The following is a 19994-nucleotide window of genomic DNA, read 5'->3' on the forward strand; positions in this document are numbered from 1 at the left end:
TTTTGACTACAGAACAATACAAAGAAAAAACCCAATTCACAGATGACGTCCCACTTTTTGTTGTAATAATCTTCTCTTTATGAATATATTACTCTCTTTATGAATATTTATTATTACTATTATTGTTATTATTATTAACTCTTTTGAATGAATATCAGTGAATTCACACACGCACAAGAATTCTCAGAGAATCCCGTTTACTCCTAAGTGGGAAGCAAGTCACTGCTGAGCAGGTGGACGCGGCTGCTTAACAAGGAAGCGGCTTCTTCGGGAGGTTACTTAAGGAGTTTAGACAACCAGAGTCTGATTATAGAGCCCCAGCTGATCAGCTCTTGGGAAGTGAGTTGCCCTAAGTTGGCAGGCCCCAAGCCTCTCTTTCCAGAAGAATCGTTACTCCCCATCCAGGGAAGGAAAGTAGCGAGGGTGTCTGGTAGCAGGTGAAGTGAGTCTAGTCTGAAACGGCTGATGGATGGCAGGGGAAGAGATCTGAGAGGTCACAGGGGCTCAGCCCTGCTGAGGCGATGGCCCAGGACACCCTGCTGGAGAAAGGGACATCCTGAGTTTCCTGACCTCATGGATAAAATGCCCTTCATTCCCTCCTCCTTGTGTCCTGCTCACAGCGGGCAGACCACGAATACGGTTCGAAGCATGAGTGGAATATATGAGTAAGATAATAGAAGGTCTCTGGGAAGCCAAGTCTTTTCCTGGAAAGCTTGGTCTCTCCCTGATGGGTTCACCTTAGCAAAGCGTTTCGTTAGCTCAGGCCACGCTGGATCTGAGGTGTCTTGCCCTCGTTCCACAGGGACGGAGTCCAATTAATTGCTTCACAGACGCAGAAGTTTTTATCACCCTGTCAGTTTTCAATTGTCTGACCCTCAACCATTGTTTAGGGGACTAGGCTGTGTCCTTTGACTCCTGCCATTGACCTCTGACCTCTCAATTGCTTTTGGTGGCTCTCTGGGAGTAGCAGGGGAGGAGAGGAGGAGAAAGTTCAAGTGTCTACCAAGCAGAAGTAGAAGAAATTCTCTTTTGATGAGAATCCAATAAAAAGCCCAAAAATATAAAGCAACAGAATACAGGGAGAGAGAGAGAGAACCAGGTTCTTTTTTCTACATTCAACATCAGTGATCCTGAGGTGGAGACAGCCAAGCAGCCTCAGATCAAACAGGCTCAGCAAACACAGGAGAACATCTTACGTGGGAATCGCGACTCAGTTCGCATTGACAGGTGGAATCAAGAGCCCCATTTCCCCTCTTTCTCTTCTCGGTCATGGAAGGCAGGCAGAATGTTATGGTAGCTGAGAGCACAGGCTCGGAGCAGCACAGACCAGAGTTGCACCCTTGCCCCACCACCTAACACCAGTGTGACCTTGGGCAAGCCCCTCATGTGCAAGGTGGCACTGAGATTAATACCACTGCCTCATGAGGTCGTTGGGAAGATTCAGTGAGGCAAGGAGTAAAGTGTTTAGAATGTCCCTGGTACTTAGTAAATCTCAGTAAATATGAGCTATTATTTTCCAGAACTTTCTCCTTGCATGTTTCTTTAATTATTTGGTTTCATTTAAAGAAATTATGGGGGTAGAGTTGTAGATTGTTATGGAAATATGAAACCATGATGAAACAAATGTTTCTAGGAAATAAAAAAGGGAACAGGGAAACTTAAGGGAAAGAGAAATATACTAAATGGGGAAAATACAGAAATGCCCTTTAAAAGATTGAAATCACTTTGATGTTTGGGAACATTAAAATGTACTCTGTATTACTTGCTCTTAGAATGCCTTATATAATAGCTGTAAAAGCACAGCTTACTCAAGCATTAACTATAAACCTATGGTTGACTTTATTGTTATATGCTTTGGTTTCTCCTTGTGAATGGAGCTACAGGATGTTGAAGGAAACTAAGTTGTCAGATTTTGCCTATTTAGGAGAATCTGACAAAATCTAAGAACTGGGGAGAAAGTCAGCCTTAGAGTAAAACAAAGAAAGTCATTATGTTCTCTGCACGCAGTGTCCTCCACTGTGTCAAAAAGATACAGAAAGCCCTGGTTTCCAGAAAGGGAGCCGAGAATAAAGCAAACCCAGATTCACTGAGAACATCTCTTTTTTTTTGCCATGGCTCTAATCAGTCTTGTTTTGTGTGCTGCTGCTGACATAAATTTCTGCTTTTTTGTTTCATTTTCATCACCTTCAAGGATTTTGGAAGAATGAAATTTTGTCCAAACTAAAATTAATTGCCTTATGTTTCCCATCCCAGATTATTTCTAGAACAAATACATGTCATTTGTCCACTCAATAAATATTAAGTCCGTGCAGTGTGCCAAGCACTGTGCTCAGGAGCATAAAGACACACATGGCCCCTGCCCCAAGGAGCTCACAGGCTGGGCGAGAGGGAGAACATAAAGGAGTACGTGTGCTGAACAGTTACAAGAGCGGCGTCTGACTAAGCGTTTGTAGGGAGCGTCCTTGAGGACGGTGCCCGTCCAAAGGGAGAAGAGGATAAGTCTGCCCATTAGTGGGAGGGTTAGGAAAGCTTTCGGGGGATGACATTCAGGCTGACTCCTTTCCAGATGCACTTTCCAGATAGCCCTTCTTCTTTCATATTCTGTAGGGCCTGGGGGCTTCTGAAGTCATCAGGGGCCACTCCTCCCAAAGGCCTCATGGAAACATGGTGGGAATGCTTTTACAGTCTCAAAATTAGCTGCTATCATCAGTGTTATTTGTTAAGAAACAAGTGACAGAGATGCTCAGCCTAGCCTGTCCATTCTCTCCCACCATCTGTATTTGTTGAATGCCTACTAGGCACCGAGCTGTTATTCTTCTACCCTTCAGGGAGTTCCCCAAGTTGAACCCAGAAGTCATGCTCATCAAGGACAGTGATCCTTACATCTAGAAGTTTTGGGCACCTCATGTTTAACTTTAAAGAACTTTGCTTTCCATAAACTCTCAGAGTACCTTATGGGGGTGAGGGGGCTTCCAAGATTCACTGCTGTGTCAGTGTTGTTTTTCTTCCAGGCATTCTTTCCTTTATATCTCTTCTTGAAGATGGCATCTAGGCGAGTGGTTTTTATGGGGATGACAAAAGGTCATGGCTGTATAGTGTAACAAAGGATGTGAGGGGAACAGGGGTCCAGGTGGAAGGGAGTGGACAGATGGGCTGGGTCCAAGTCCTGGAGAGAGCAAGCTGCCAACCTCCAAGCGGGCTCCTAGGGTTTCAGAGCAAGGAGCCAGCTCATACAGGGTGGGAAAAAGCAATCAGACCCCATCACTGCCCCATCCACTTCCTCTTCCACATGAACACCAGCTTCTGACCATAGTGCCCTCCTCTGACTTCTAGAAGCATTTGTCTTCTGTACTAGCTTCCCAGATTTAGGGACAAATAGATGTCTCAGGTTCACAGGCAAACAGACTCAGACAGACACTGCCTGCAGGAAGTTTACTGGGAATGCCCTCAGGAGCCATCGCTGATGGGGAGTGAAGGAAGCAGACCAGGGCAGAGGGAGGAGTTGAGCTCTGATGTGGTCACAACAAAGGCCGCAGCTCCCCCACAGGCATCTCTGGAGCTGCAATAGTCCTTCAATGTCCAGAATGTACTCAAGCACTGATCAGCCAGTGGATGTGGGCTGTCCTAGGGGAAGGAGGTGACCTTGAGCAAGGTCAAGGAGGGCAATTCCTGGAAAGGGATTCAACCAAGAGCCATCAGTCACCTGCTCCCAGCAGCTAGGGGAGTGAGCACCCACAGAACCCACTACTGAGGGAAGTGATAACATAATAAATGACCAATAACTACCGATACTTCTCATTTTGTTTCCACTCTGGATGATAAACACGCTGTGGGAAAGCCTTGCGCTTCCAATTCTAAGTATCCCTCACAATGCCTTGCCTCTTGAAGGCCTCCTCAAATAGGATTACCAACGGGGCCTGCAATTACCATATCTAAAGTCCTCCATGCTACAGGGATGCCAGCCACAATAAATGGGCAGGCAGAGCACTGTCATCCTGGTTTGGGATACCCTGTCTTCCTAGAGCGCTGAAAATCAGGAGCTAAGGGTCAAGAGCGCCTCTCAGAACCTCACCTCCTGCTGACCCGGAAACTTTAGTGCCGTGGGTCTCAGACTGTGGTCCTGGGCCAGCAGCCTCAGCATCACCTGGGAGCTTGACAGAAATGCAAATTCTCGGGCTCCAGCCCAGACCTACTGAATCAGAAACTCCAGGGGTGGGGCCTGGGGATATGTGTTCTAATAAGACCTCCTCGTGACTCAGGCCCCCTAGTTTGAGAAGCAGGGCTTTAGCAATGTAGCACGGCCAGTGTTGGGGGCAGGTGGGGGCAGCCTATGACTCATGCTTCTGCACGGGCCCACACCTGGCCAGGGAAGAAGAGAAGGACTGGAGCAGGAAGGACAGAGTATCAAGGGTCAGTGTATCCATCCAAGGACACGGTATTTCCACCCTGGCCCAGGGGACAGGGGAAGAAAAGCCAGGAAGGCCCTGATGCTCAGCACAGACCTAATGCTGTCTGAGATGAGGTGTGACAAAGGTGTACAAGCCTCTTTGTTGGCATTCACCTCCTGTTCTGTTCTAAGGGTCTCTGGGCTGGCTGTTGTTTCCTCATTGCCGTTGAAGGGAGGTGCTCTGGGTGCTACTTCCTCAGCTGAGAAAAAACAAACTTCTGCCCAAGCCACTCCCCTCCGTGGGGAAGAGAAGTGAAACGGGGCTGCGGGCTGGAGAGGTGGGAGGGCAGACTAGAGGTACTTTGGAGATGTCACTTTCTGGTTTACTCTGATGGCGAGACCCCAGCCAGGCTAGGAAAATAGAAATGGCTTCCTCAGGAATCAGTTCCATTTCTGCAACTGCTCACACAGCAAGGATTTACCGAAACCTGTACGTGCTCCAGACACACAAGACAGAGCCCTGTCTGATAGGTGCATGGGGCCCAGTTAGAGAGGGCAGATTCACTCACCTGCAAGAACAAGGGCACCTGGCCCACATAGTCGGGCTAAATTATGCAATAGGAACTCTAAATGTAGTCTGTCAGGAGGAAGCACCGTGAAGACTGCAGAAGACCCCCAGGAGGAGGCTTGAAGGAAGGAACGGCCTGGAGACCAGGAGAAAAGGAAACGAGGGGGCATGGGGGCATGAACATGCAGGACCAGAAGCAGGGAGGCAGGGAGGCAACGTGCCCCCCTAGAGCAGAGAGTCCTGCAAAACGAGCTGGGCAGTGGGTCAAGGCCAGCCTGGGGAGCCTCCTCCATAGGGCTGCCGGATAAAATACAGGATGCTCAGTTCCATTCGAATCTCAGATAAAGAAAGAGTAACTTTTAAGATAAGTATGTGCCAAATTGCAAGACTTTTTGTTCTAAAATATTATCCACTGTTTATCTGAAATTCATATTGAACTGAGCATTCTGTATTTTTATTTGCTACATCAGGCAACGCTACTGCTTAAGCAGTGGTATTTTATAGTTCTTCACTTTCTCCCTAGTGGTATCTGAGGAGGCAGTTCTATTATCACCATCATTTCCATTTTACAGATGAGAAAACTGAGTCACAGAGTTGCCCCTGACCACGCAACTAGCAAGTCTATTTCCACAGGCTGTGCTCCTAACCTCCAGCCTACCTTACAGAGTTTGGAGTCCATTAGACCTTGACTCAAAGTCTGGTTCTGCCACTTACTAGGTAATGACCTAGTAGCAAAAACCTTTGGCAAGTCATTTAACCTCTCTGAGCCTCAGTTTCCTCATAACAGTTCCTGCCTCACAGCATTTTGTGAGAATTAAGTGAGGTCATCGAACAAGTGGGAAGTGCTCAGTAAATGGTACTTTGATGATGATGATGGTGATGGTGAGCCTTGGAACCCATAAAGAGCAGTCACTTACGATACTATAGAAAATGAGGAACCAGGGGCAGGCTCTGGGGTGGTAGGAGAACCTGCCATTTCTTCTGCCTTCTCATGCCTGCCTCCAACCTAGTACCTGCCTCTGACCTAGTACTTGGTCTGCTCAGTTCTCTAACTTATCTCCCCGTTCCCTACCTATAGGCATTGAGCTGCCCCATCTCATGTGTATCAGAGGCTTCCTGCCCAGAGCTCCCAGGAGCCTCAGAGTCCAGAGTCCCTTGTTGCCCATAGCAGGGTTTCACTGCCTGCACTTCCAGCTCACATTCCTGACTGTGAGCAGTGCAGACCCTTTCCCTTGTCTGTCAGCCCTCAGATCACTGCCCAGATGCATCTATATCCCCGCTTTCGCTCCCTTCGGGAAAAAAATCCAACAAATGGAGCATTTTGTGCCCATCTCCAACCACATATGACAAACGGTTTCCCCTCCCTGTTATGTAACTCAGCCTAATTCAGACTATCTGCATGCATGCTCTAAGCTCCCTTACCCTACGTATCTACTGAGTAAGATCAAGACAGAAAATGTCTGGTGATTGGTTCAGTTTTAGTCATTTCCTGCCTTCTCAGGACAAGTTAGGTCTAGCGATTAGTTCCTGGCCCTTCAGCTTCCCGCTGACTCCCCCTCCCTGCCCCAGATCTGTTTAGCAAGAGGGTATCCTGGAGGAGCTGCCTCACCTCCTCACACCCGGGTTAGGTGTCCAAGGGGCTGGAGATCCAGCCCTCAGCAAAGAGTACCTTCTGCCTAGTACTATGCCTGTTTACATGTTAATTTCTTATGATTTTTTACCAACAGTGCTTCACTTCACTATTAATCCTAGTAAATAAACTAAAAGATGTATAGTCAGTTCTCTTATCAGAACTCTCTCTCCTGGGGCTGAAAGAGCCACGATCAACCCTGTCCTTCAATAGTCCTCTTAATTCTGGCTCTCAGTCTGATCTGCGTGACTCTTCTGTTCCAGGTCGTGTTTTAGGCAGTATGGATACAGCAGAGAAAAAGAGACAAGATTCCTGCTCTCATGGGGTGAATAATGTTTTTGACCCACATTCCAGTCATGTAGTCACTCCCACTCACTTTCTTATCTTGACTTTTAGAACCAATGACCCCTGGCTCCAGATTGCTACCAGGCTCTGGTTCTGCACTCTCCTAACTGCCAACACTGATGTACATTTCCAGGCCTCACCTGTCCCCACGCCCCTCATCTACATGGCCCATGTGAGTTTCTAGCCTTCCTCAGACATTCCCAGCCCTAGTGCTGAGTCCTACCCCCAAGACCCTCAGCCGCCCGCCCTGCAACTCTGACTACGCCCAGAGTCTGGCCATCTGGCCCTCATAAACTGTCCCCGGCTCCATGCCGAGCTGCACTACAGATTGGCCCTCGGTTCCCTAGGAAACTGTAGGCTTAGCTGGCTGCCAAGTCAATGGAGGGTTTCGGCCATGTGGTTGGCCACCAGGGCAGAAACCTTGCTGATTGCTTTCTTACCTGGCACTCCCTCCTCCTGAGCTCTGGTGCCCAACCCTATCTGAGTCACCTGGACCTTGAAAACCTGTTCCTTTGGAGTCAAGTGCAACTTGGAAACCCAGTCCTTCTGGGTCACCGGGACCTTGGATATCTGATGAGTGCCCTGCCTTAATTAAACCTTTCGCACTCTGAAATATTTCGTCTTGTTCCCAGTGTTCCTCCTGGATGTCCCAGGCCTGTGAGAGCTGCACTCCAAGAACTGATCACCCTGTCCCCAGAACCCAAGTCTCTGAGTTGCCAGAGTCTTGGTTTCTTTCCCTAGATCAACAAAACCCTGCAGCTGTGTCAGAGCCCTGCCTTCCTCCAACCCTTCCACTCACGCACCCACTTATCCCCTCAACAAATGTTTACGAAGCATGTGTTTCAGAGCCAGATAATGTGTTAGTTGAGGTTTCCCAAAAGGGAATGGGCAAGACATGGTTCCTGGACTAGAGGAGCTCACAGCCTGGTGGAAGGCATCAAAATAGATGTAATCCATTTCAACAGTGTCACAGTAGGGTTGGGGCAAGTTCAAGGTACTGGGAGAACACCTGGGAAGGGCACATATCCCCTGTCTAGGGGTGCAGGGAAAGTCTCCCGCAGTGAGTAATGTGGAGTCCAAGCTGAATCCTGAATGGACGAGCTGGTGAATGGGTTCAGGTGGGGGATAGCACTCCAGATTTCACGTGTGAAAACTCAAGGAGAGAGCAATTCAAAATGGGAAACTGGAAATGTCACCATGACTGAGGCAAAATCTGAAGTAAAAGTTTATAGTCAATATAGGCAATAGTACTGTCAGTGTTTTTCTAATTTTGATCATTGTACTCTGTGAGAGAATGCACTTTTTAGGAAACATCAGTGGTTCAGGAAAAAAGTAATTAGATAGATAGATGATAGGTGGATGGACAAGGATAAAAGAAATGTGACAAAATGTTAACATTTGGGGAATCTGGGTTTAGCTGTACCAGAATTCTTTGTAGCATTCTTTTCAACTTTTCTGTAAGTCTGAAATTATTTTGAGGTGTGTATTAAATGCTAAATATTTATTAAATAGAGTTGAAAATTGTCTTGTCAGTTGTTCCTCTATGAATTTCAACTCCCACCTCTACCCTTCCCTTCTGTGGTGTAACTCTGCCTTCATATAACATCATTTTTTTCTTTTTTAAATTCAGGTAAAAACCACATCACATTAAATTTACCATCTTAACCATTTTTAGGTGTACAGTTCAGTAGCATGGAGCATATTTACATTGTTGTGCAACAGATCTCTGTAAGTCTGAAATTAAAGAAAAACACAGAAGAAGAGGAGCCCTGGGAGGAGATGGAAAGAGTAATCACGGAGATGGGAGGAAAAACAGGAGACTGTGATGCGACAACAGCCTAGGGAGGAGAGGATCAAGCAGGAGTTTGTGGTCACCGCTGCAGAAAGGCCACATAAATGTAAGGGAGACACAAGACAAACCACAACCTGGGAGTTTGCTCTCAAGAAGATCTCCACCGTCCTTCCACAGGCACTGCGGGTGGGGAGGGAAGCCTAGAATATTCTTTGAAACCACTGATTGCATGAAAGAAAAGCTGGCTTCAGAATTTCTGCCAGGGTTTTGTGTGGCTGAAGGCGGAGGCCCGGTGTGGACGTGTTTTGGTTTGGAAGGGGTCTTGTGGGCCCACTGGGTAAGTACAAGGGGAGCTCACCCCCCAGCATCCACCCCCACCCTCACCTGAAAAGGAAAGTCAAATCAAAAGGGAACTGAAATTTCCCAGCCTAGAGAGTAAGGGGTTATTTTCAGGGGCTCCAGTGACCTCAGAGAGAGGACTTTGGGATGGGCCTTGGGACTAAAAGAAGCTAAAATATGGGAGGAAATTCCCTGTAGGGAGCAAGGAGGCTCCAGGAACAAAGCAGAAGACAGTGGCCAAGAAGAGAGGCTGCTAGGAAGAGATTCGATGGAGCCTCTGGCTGCGGGCCTCAGGAATGTGGGAGCGAATGCTTGGTGCTCTTCATTTTCTCTTCTATGCTGTAATTCCCTGGAAGCATCTATAGACTTTAATATTGGTCTCTTTCACTCAGTAGCACTGGGTGAGTGGTGTCTTTGGGTGTGAAGACAAGGGGTGTATTCGTATCTGGGGATGATGCAAATCAGAGAGAGCTGGGCAGCCCCCAGAAATGGGGCTGACCCCTGACACAGGAATGGGGATGGGAGCAGGAGTTCAGAGAGAAGACTGGAAGAGTTTAAAGACACACCCATATCCCCTCTGAGGTGGGGTGATCCTCAGAAATATTGGCATTCATACCACACTTATACGTGTTACTTATACCTACGTGCTGAACTGTCCTTTGTTAAAGAGTAACCTCAGGAAACCAAAGGAACTAGGGACATTCAGGCCACATAAGAAGTGAAATTGGTTATTGGGGTTGTTCATGACCTTGGCAGGGGCAGTGGCAGTGGACAGATTTGGCACAAACACGCTCACAGTGAGCCAGGAGAGCAGAGGTGGGGAGAAAGGAGAGGCAGCCTGTGTAGACAACTCCTTCAAGGTTCTTGGCTGTGAAAGGAGGAAAGACATAGGTGCGAGAGTCGTCAGCCTAGAGGCACAAAGGATTTTGTTCTGTTTTAAGATGGGAAAGATTCACAATATTTAATTGATGGGGAGGAGAAAACCCCAGTAAAGAGGGAAAAAACTGAAGATTTGGGGAGAAGGCAAACCATAGCAGTGGGATGTGGTTGGTTCTAGGGCATCCCACATTGGAAAGAACACCAAACCCCATGGGATCGGGGCTGGGCCCAGACACCACTCAGGGTGATGCTCCAGGGTTCCAACGTCATCATTTTTATTTTGAACCTTGGGAACTGATTGGCTGAACCATTAAGACTGGCCTTTCTACTCTACCTTAACCCCTGGGTGGGACCCTCTGATGAATGGGTGACTTTGAAGTGGATGTTTCCTCACAGCCTACGAAGTTTACAGATCTGATTACATTTAATTCTCACAGCAGCCCTCAGAGTAGGCACCATTATCCCTCTGTATAGATGAGCAACTTGAGGCTCAAAGAGATTGAGTAACAAGCAGTAAATGGCAGAGCAAGCCTGGATCTTATTCTGAAATTCATTTTCTCTTCATTCCAGCCCTTGGGAAATATATTCTAATGGTCCTGAGTCAAGAAAATTATATCTGATTACCTATGAAATCATGTAAGTATGACCAAGCTTTTTTTTCTGACACTTCTCTGAATTTTCAGAATTACAGAAACACATCCCACGCATCCTGAACCACAGAAACCTGAGCCTACATAATGTGTCCAATTTGCTTCTCTGAGATGCTGAAACTTTTCACAATTGCTCCTGAAGTTTCTCTCCTGCCATGGAGCTTTAGAGCTGCTGAGATCCGTGGTGACGTAACAAAGCAGATAAAAGAGGAGCTGGTCTGGCTCGGGCTCCTGTGTGTCTGAGCTCTAATTGCTCCCGTTGACCTCTGAGGCACCTCCAAGAAACCCCAGGACTTCTTGGAACACAGTTTAATTAATAATCATAGCTATAGGTCATGAAGTCTAACTTCATTTTTTTATGCATGTACTGAAACTCAAAGAAGTGACCTGCCTCGGGTCACACAGAGTTAGGTGAATTACAAATCCCAGTAACCTCTTTATTTCACAGCTACTAAATCCAGCTTTCTCAGAGAGACTGCTTGCTGCCTACCCAACCCAGCAGCAATGTCCCTTCTCCCCTTCAGTAACAGAACCCCAAATTTACTCAGAGTAGCGTTGCACTCTGTTAGAGGACTAATTTTCCCAGCCCCCTTCAACCTGGTCTTGCCATTAAGTGCTAGCTAATGAGTTGTAAGCAAAAGTACAGTATGGTTCTCCCAGGAAGTCTCTTTAAAAGAAGGTATAGGCCCTTCTCCCTTTCCTGTATCCTGCTGCTTGAAGTCAGATATAGTGGCTGGAACTCCAGCCATCAATTTGGAACACGAAGATGAGGCACTCAGAGAGGGCAGAGCGCTGGAAAGAGCCTGGGTCTCTGATGATGGTGAAGCTGACCTGGTAGAACTGGACTATGCACATGAGAAACAATGTAACACACCTTGTTTAAGCTGCTGCTGTGGCCGCTAGTGGTCTAAACTAGTTGACGTAAATCAGGAACAGTTTCAACTATTTTCTCTGAACTCTAAGGATAATTCCTAAATGTATGGTCTGCAATGCATATCTGGGGCCTGGAAAGGTATAACCAGCAGCTTTCCATTCACTCTCGAGGCCCCTGGGTGCTGAGTTTCCCAAGGCAGGAGGCCAGCCTAGCAGTATTACTCAGTCCTCGGAGGACCAGGTCACCCGAGCCACTCACACAGGCTCATCAAGGTTTTGTAAGTCTACGGCCTGGGCTGTTTCCAGAACTCCAAAAGCACAACCACTTCCTGAGCCTTCGAGCTGCTGTTTTCTCTTAACCTCAGAAAACCCCTGAGGTTGTGAGATTATGAACTCCAAACAGGGGTCACTGAAAATCGCATGAAGTCAGGAAAAGAGACTACTTAACCTTGTCCAAAGAAACTCAGTAAAAATACGCTTAGTAGCCGTGAGTCAGACAAAACAAATCTGTAAATATAAAGAGATTAGAATCTAAAAGAGTGATTAGAAATAGCTAGAATGAGATCCTCGAGACTTTAGTAAAGAGTTTCCCATTAAAGCAATAAATTCAGCCTCGCCTGAAGAGACCAGAGTGTAGGAAATTTCCATTCAGTTCCCACTGGTGAGAAGCATCTTAGGAAACGCAGCCCCTGAGATCAGCAGTTGCTCGGTCTCTCGAGCACTACACCATCGTTCCCGCCCCAGCCCCAGTGCCAGGAGTGAAGTGGCATGCAGAAATTGTACCCACCAGCAAGAAGACACACGGCAGCTTCTTAGCGTCCACCCCAGCTGTCCGGGAAGCCGACGAGGGTGGGAGGGAGGACTGTACTGGTCCCCATACTTATGAAACTGAGTCAAAAAGAAGTTTACTTCCTGGCAAGGTCAACTAATTATGACATTTGCAACCATCCCAATTATAAAGGCGGCAACAGAGGATTCTTGCCTGTGGAAGAGATTAGCCACGTTGGTGGTGGTCTGGAGGCAGATGAGAGGCACCCTCGCCCACCACCCTGAGCATACTACCATGTGCAGGGGTAACACTGGGGATCCTCATGTGGAAGATGCAGAGAGAACTCTGCTTCCTGCTGCTGTTAGCACTGAGAAGGGAGACATTCCCCCCCCCCCCCCCCCCCCACCAATGATGCTGAATATGCAAACGGGACATCATCCTTACATCTTCGTTCTGCTCCAGCTGTTCCGGCAGCCATCAGCTGCATGGGGGTGTCATCTATGACACCTTGCCTCAGCTGCACCCCATACCTCTTGCTTTCTGCCCTGGGTTTTCTCTGCTGTCACGTGTGGAATTGGTAACCTGCAGGAACCCACTCACTGGGGGACAACTTCTGACAATCAAGAAACAAGAACCAGTGGATATTCTCCTCTCCCTTCACTTGGGCAAATAATTCTTAGGCATGGTCTACATGGCTCCTCAGAAGGCCCCCAGTGGGGGCTGGCCCCATGGCGCAGCGGTTAAGTGCGCACATTCCAATTTGGCAGCCCCGGGTTCACCGGTTCAGATTCCAGGTGCAGACATGGCACCACTTGGCAAGCCATGCTGTGGTAGGCGTCCCACATATAAAGTAGAGGAAGATGGGCACAGATGTTAGCTCAGGGCCAGTCTTCCTCAGCAAAAAGAGGAGGACTGGCAGCAGATGTTAGCTCAGGGTTAATCTTCCTCAAAAAAAAAAAAAAGAAGGCCCCCCAGCAGGACTGAACCCCATTACCCAAAGCCAATTGGATTGATCTTCCCCTTTCCTGTCTCAAATTCCCCAATCCTCTCTCCTATTCCTTGGGATCTCTTCTCAAAATAAATTACCTGCATGCAAGTCTTCTTCTCGGGCTCTGCTTTCAGGGAGAATCAGGCCAGGAGATCACGTGCCACCGATGGAAAACACCAGCTTTGTGAACTTAGAATGGAAAAGCTATCGTGTGTAAGAAAGTACTGAAGGAAAACAGAATGTGTCCTAAAGCTCTGGGACAGTGTGGCTTTCCTGCACGATCTTCAGGCTCCATCTTCTTTCTCCAGCTCTTTCACACAGAGCTCTTCTTTCCACAAGACTTCATCTCTCCAATTTTTACTGACGAGTTCCAAATACCGCAGTGGTTCACAGTTCCATGCTTTCCCCCAGACCCTGGGCTCATGCGAGGCCTCTCTCCAGCAGTATCTCACTGTCTGTATTTAAAATGTCTCTCCTTCCCGATTTCTTCTGTGAACATACAACTACTAGACACGAAAATTCAGAATTATTTTCAACCTTCTGTCCTTTTCTCCCACATTCAGTGAGCCAAGGAGTCCTGTGGTTCCTGTAGAGACATTCTAAATGTCTTCACTCCTTTTCACACCCCCTGGCTGTGGCGCCTTCCCCCTCAATTGCTGACACAGCCTGTTCACCAGTCCTGTGATCCTCAGTACCTTTCCCCAGGAACCCTGCCCTACTGTGGTCGGGCACCACCTACATTGTTCATGTTTCTTTGTGTGTGCCTCTGCAGTATGGACAGGCTCATGGGGTCCCTTTGGACAGGCCAAAGGTCCTTGGCTCCTCCTGGGGGCAGACAGAAGGGCCAGTGAAGACCACAGCAGCCTGGTTTCCCGGGAGCAAGTTGGGAGATGGACCCCTGGCTTCTCCAGCACTAACTGGCTGCATTGTTTTCTCTGCAGACTCGGCTGCAAGGGCTACAGCTCAACCTCCTTCCCAAATCAGTCTTTCCTTTACAAACCGCCACGGCTTACGGTCATTCCAAGCATTCCATTTTCATTTTTGACAGTTTTAATTCTTGCAAACTTTTTTGTTACTTCGAACCAAAATCGGTCTTACTCTAACTTTTGCCCACTGGCTCTTGTCCTGCCCCCTGGGCTGTCTCTGCTCTGCCCTGGAGTTACACAAATCAATCCGATCCCTCTTTCATACTGTGGCTTTTCATACTTGAAGCCAGTTCTCCTGTGCTTTTCTCCTACCTAAATGCTTTCAGCTCCTCCAACTCCATCCTAAAGGACTTGGTTTCCAAGTCTTTCATCATCCCCAGGATTCATTCATTCATCCAATAAATTATTATTGTGCACCTTCTACATGCCAGGTCTTGTTGGGCAATGGGATATAACGTTGAAAAGGACAGACCTGATCTGTTTTCAAGAAGCTTATTTCAGGGGCTGGCCCCATGGCCGAGTGGTTAAGTTCGCGCGCTCCGCTGCAGGCGGCCCAGTGTTTCGTTGGTTCGAATCCTGGGCGCGGACATGGCACTGCTCATCAGACCACGCTGAGGCAGCGTCTCACATGCCGCAACTAGAAGGACCCACAACGAAGAATATACAACTATGTACCGGGGGGCTTTGGGGAGAAAAAGGAAAAAATAAAAAATCTTTAAAAAAAAAAAAAAAAGAAGCTTATTTCAGTCTAGGGAGTGCTCGAGTCTATTCTTGTTGCCCTTAAAATGTGATGCCCATAGTGAATGTAATAAATACTTCATACCTAAGACCAGTAACTTGTACAATGGGGCTGTTATGTCCCCTGTTCCCTTCCTGAAACTTGAGTTTCATATTCAATGGAAGTAGAAAAGCACTGGACCCGGGGTCTAATTGCATCTCTGTCACTTAAGGATATAAGCCTCTTTGAGACTTTGAGTCCCATCCATAAAGTAGGAGTAAAAATACCTCGCCTATCTCCCTGAATCATTCTGAAGAAAACATGCGTGTACACTCAGCTTCCAGGAGCCCAGGGTAGAAATCAGATCCCCTTGAGATGGTTACTCCAAATCACAATCATCCTGAGCCCCCAGATGAATGCAGGTCCTCAGTCCCACCCCTGCAAAGTCTCCCCCGGGTCTTTCAGGGAGTCCTCAAAAGGGGCCCCTAATTAGTCCCAGCCATTAGTGTGTCCTTCTTCTGCCCTGGTTTCTCTGGCTGAGGTCCAGAGCCCCCAAACCACCAGTAGGAGCCTGGGGACCACCACTGCTAATGGCACAGTGCCTGTGGTGAGGCTGCCAAGCTCCAGGCCAGGGGGCTGCTTCTATGCCCTGGAGACCCCACACTCTGCATGACCCAGCGGTGCTGATTCCGTGTCTAGGAGGAGAAAATGCACCTTCCACTCTCGTCCACTCAGAATCTCCTGCAAGAAACTTTGGGCAAATCTCTGCTCCCTCCTCCCCAAAAACCTAACCAACAAAAACACCAATTTCCATAGGAGTGAGGTTAGGAGTTGCTAGTTCTCCAGTCATTTGCACCCCTGGATTCAGACCTGGCTCAGCCCGGCAGATGATTAACATGCTCAAACCAGAACCGTGAACCTCTGCACGTAGGTGACATGAATGGTGGCTTGCCAGCTTCCCCTAGGACAAGAGTCTAATAGCATATGTCTAATAGTGTAGTCCTAATGACGTGACCACCAATCATTTCATTAAATACTGTGATACAGGGACACGGGGTAGGGGAGTAACTCCTCAGCAATCATGGTTGAAAGTCAACAGGCAGTGTCCAAACCCAAAAAATCAAGAAATAGTAATAGAAGCACATTACTTGGAAAAAGGGAAGTAAATACCAGGAGAAAGGTTATAGAGTTGAGAGCGGCTTCCTCTGGGGAGAGAGCGTAGAGGGTAAAGGATGAGGGCCATTGTTATTTTTCACTACAATGTTTATGTATTTATTCCATTCCACTTTTTAAACTGTGTACATGTATCATTCTGTTAGAAAGAGAGAGGAGATCATTTTATATAAAACATGTCCTCTCAGCTTCTACAAAGCAAGATTCCAAAAATCTGAGGGCCCAATCACAGCCAGAGTAGCCATCAGATATGTGGCCTTGCGTATCGGTCTGCCAGGGCCACCGCAACAGTGCTACAAACTGAGCGGCTTAACGAACAGAGTGTTATTGTCTCACAGGTCTGGAGAAGTCCGAGATCAAGGTGTCAGCACGGCTGGTTCCTTCTGAGGGCTGTGGGGGCGAGTCTGTTCCAGGCCTCTCTCCCAGCTGCTGGAGGTTTGCCAGCAATCTTTGGCTTTCCTCGGCTTTCAGACATATCACCCTGATCCCTTCATGCTGACATGTCTGTGTCCAAATTTCCTGTTTTTATAAGGACACCAGTCAGATCGGATCAGGGCCACTCTGCTCCAGTGTGACCTCATTCTAACAGCTAATTACACCTGCAATGAACCTATTCCCAAAGGTCACTTCTAAGGTACTGGGGGTTAGGACCTCAACATATGAATTAAGAGGGGACACAATTCAGCCCATAACACTGTATTAAAACTGTGAGATGTTACTGTTATGCTTTGAAACAAACTGACTACCTTGCAGGTCCTACGTCTTAGTGTGAACCCTGTCCTCTGACACCTCGACCCATGAGCTCGCTGCCTGCTGCTGCTTACTGAATGTAGCCAAGGTCCCATCTCTCTTTATTTCTCCCTGAACACACACCACTAAAGGCACTCTTGCTCCTCCCCAACAATGATACCAATCACTGCATTGTCCCACTGTGTCATTTGTCCCAATTCCTCTCATTGATCCCTTCTTGGCCATCTGACTCTTCCCTTCTCCTCTTCCCTCTGATTCAGACAACTCCTTTTCAAAAGTGTCTTCTCAGATGGAGTCAGACCAGGAAGTCCCTAACTTTCCCCACGACAAGAATTATAAACTGAATCTCAGCACAAAAGAGCAAAACACTTCCATCCCCACATAGCTGAGTTACACAGCCAAGAGCAGGAGTCCTGACTGGGCCACTGACTAGTGGGGTAATATTGGGTGACTTAACCACCCTGGGACTGCTTCCCCATCTGTAAAGGGGGAATAATAATAGTAATCTACTTCATAGGGTTAAATGACATAAAGCATGTGAAGCCCCTGGCACAGAGCCTAGAGCATAACAGGTATCCAATAAATACCATTTGTTACCATTTCTATTATTCCCCTGTGTCACTTCTTTATACCTTCTTCGATCTCATCATGTTACGAGCAAAGCCTGGCTGTGCTCAGCCTCCCACCAGCCTTTAACAAAAGAGAGGCCCTCACTGGGGCTCTGCCGTGCACCTCAGTTATAATTCCTTCTGTGCTCCTGCCTCCTCCCCGTCCTGTCCTGCTAACAACCAACTTGGCAGCTCAGCTTAACTGCTGTCCTTCTGAGTCTCCCAGGGCACATCTGTCCACAGGACAGCCCCCACCGCACTGCCTCAGATTATTCCCAGTAGCTCTCTTAACTTAGTGTGGCCTTCAAGAGGACACTCCCCACCCCCAAAGCAGCACTTTTTAAAAAGTAAATGATTTAATAAATAATGTTGACTTGATTGTGAAATTTTAAGACAAAATCAAATTACCTTATCCATGTTATTAACACGTGCACACACACACACACTCTCCATTTCATTCTAAAGTCATGAACATCAAAGCACCCAGCTGAGGCCCCAATAGCATGGTTGTGATAATGATCTTCAGCTGGGAAGGACAGCTCAAGTCTGGGAGCAAATCTCTATGGGAAGACATACTGCATAGTTAGTCAGGGGGCAACCTGTTCAGGACTCCATGCCCAACACCATTGGGAGATGGCTCTAACCAGAGAAAAGCAAAACCCTAAACATTTCTAAAAGAACGCATCAAGGTCTGCTGCCGACGGTTGTTGCAGAACTTGTCACTGCAATGGAGAGAACTTCTGTGTTTCTTATTTGTAATGATAAGTGACTGGAAGAATAGCTCACCTTTCATCATGCGGTTACCGTGTGCCAGGCAGGCACCGTGGTGTTTTGCATGGTTTGATTCATCCAATTAACTTTTAATGAAGGCAGTGCTCAAGAAGGCAGGCTTTCAGTCAGCCAGCTGTGTGACCCAGGCCTTGAACTTCTCATCTACAAAGTGGGGATGCTATCTACCTAACAGAGCTGTTGTGAGGATTAAATGAAATAACGTAAGTGGAGCACTTTAGCCCAAGGTTTTCCATTGTAATTTCATAGGCATGGAGAACTGACTGATACATTTGAAAAATATGTACTCTACTAATTTAAAAAAAAACAGCAGGAAATGGAAAAATTTGAGATTCTTTCCAGAGGATTTCAATCTGCCCTTCACTACGTGCTCCTGGTGGAGGTGAACTTGAAGTGGCGTTTGATCTGCCGGTCCCGGTAGCCAGTCTCTGCTAAGCCTGGCTCATCCCACATCAAAGGAGACAATAGTGAAGTCAGAGGAAGAAACGCTGCCCACACTTCAAAGGGAATTCCTCCTCCGGAAGTTGTTACAGCCTTTTAAGGAGAGTAAACAGCAGTACAGCTCACGGGACTCACAGTGAGTTTCAGCTACATCCAGCTGGCTTCCACGCTGGGACGTGGGACTTGCCGGGGGCCCAAACAGGACACCCGACAATGAAGACGTGTGTAGCGTGTTGGCCCCGACGCCTTCCTATCGCCCCCTAACCCCCACCCCGCCCCGTGCATTAACGAGCAGCCAGGAAGCCCTGTCACAGAGTGGACATCAATAACGTCTGGTCCCCTGCAGGCGGAGTCCCCTCTCTTCCTGTCTGCTCACTGTTAAGTCCACTCGGACAGCCCTGATTCTTGGGCTTCCGCCCTTTGCCTTACACATTTGATGGTTCTGTGTTTGAAAATCACAACCAGAAAAAAAATACCTCTCTTTTAGCGGGGATGGCGGGGGTTGTGGGAGTGAAGGGAGCGCTGGTGAAGGAGGTGCCTAAAACGGTCTGCTTCCTCCTCAACAGGTGCTCTGGGCCCAGCATTTGGAGTCCCCTGCCCTGCCCTCCTGCCATGGATTGGCAGGAGGCTAAGCTGGCGGTGGACACGCAGGTCGACAGACCCCTCCCCACCCGTCTATGGCCCAGTTTTTATGGACAGAGAGGGGCAGAGACAGGCTGAAACGGGTTGGGGAGTTTCCTGGCACTCTAACTGGCCACGGAGGCGGCTTATCGGCGCGGACCCTCTTGTGGGCCCTGGGTACCTCAGGTGGGCTCCCTCGGCGCGTTCGTGCTCCCCCGCCCCTCCCCGCGCCCCCCAAGACCCTTAAGCATCCCCCTTGACCCCCGCGCGTTCACACCCTCTCCACACCCTGCTCATCCCCGACCTGCTCGCACCGCCCCCATTCCTGAGTAACCCTTTCCTGCCCCCGCCCGCTCGCACCCCCTAGACCCCTGCACCGCCCCCCAGCCCTGCGCGATAACACCCTCCCGCCCCTGTTCCCCGGGGAGCTCACACTCCCCAGACTCCCACACAGCCCCCCAGCCCCGCGCGTTCACACTCTCTTGCCCCCTGCGAACATCCGGACCTCCTCGCGCTCACATCTCCAGACCCCCGACCAAAGCCCCGACCCCTGCGCTGTCACACCTCCCACCCTCTGCGCACCCCGTCCCCCACGACGCCCCCTCCCCCCAGCCCTGGAACTCCGAGCGGAGCGGGCGCGGGCGCGGAGACGTGCAGCACGTGCGGCGCGCGGCGATTGGCAGCGCCCGCCCCGCCCGCACCCCCGCGCCCCGCGGAGCTCCCGGCCCGGCCCGGCTCGCGAACCGGC

Source organism: Equus quagga, chromosome 8 (genome assembly GCF_021613505.1).
Source record: "Equus quagga isolate Etosha38 chromosome 8, UCLA_HA_Equagga_1.0, whole genome shotgun sequence".
In the NCBI taxonomy this organism is placed as follows: Eukaryota; Metazoa; Chordata; class Mammalia; order Perissodactyla; family Equidae; genus Equus; species Equus quagga.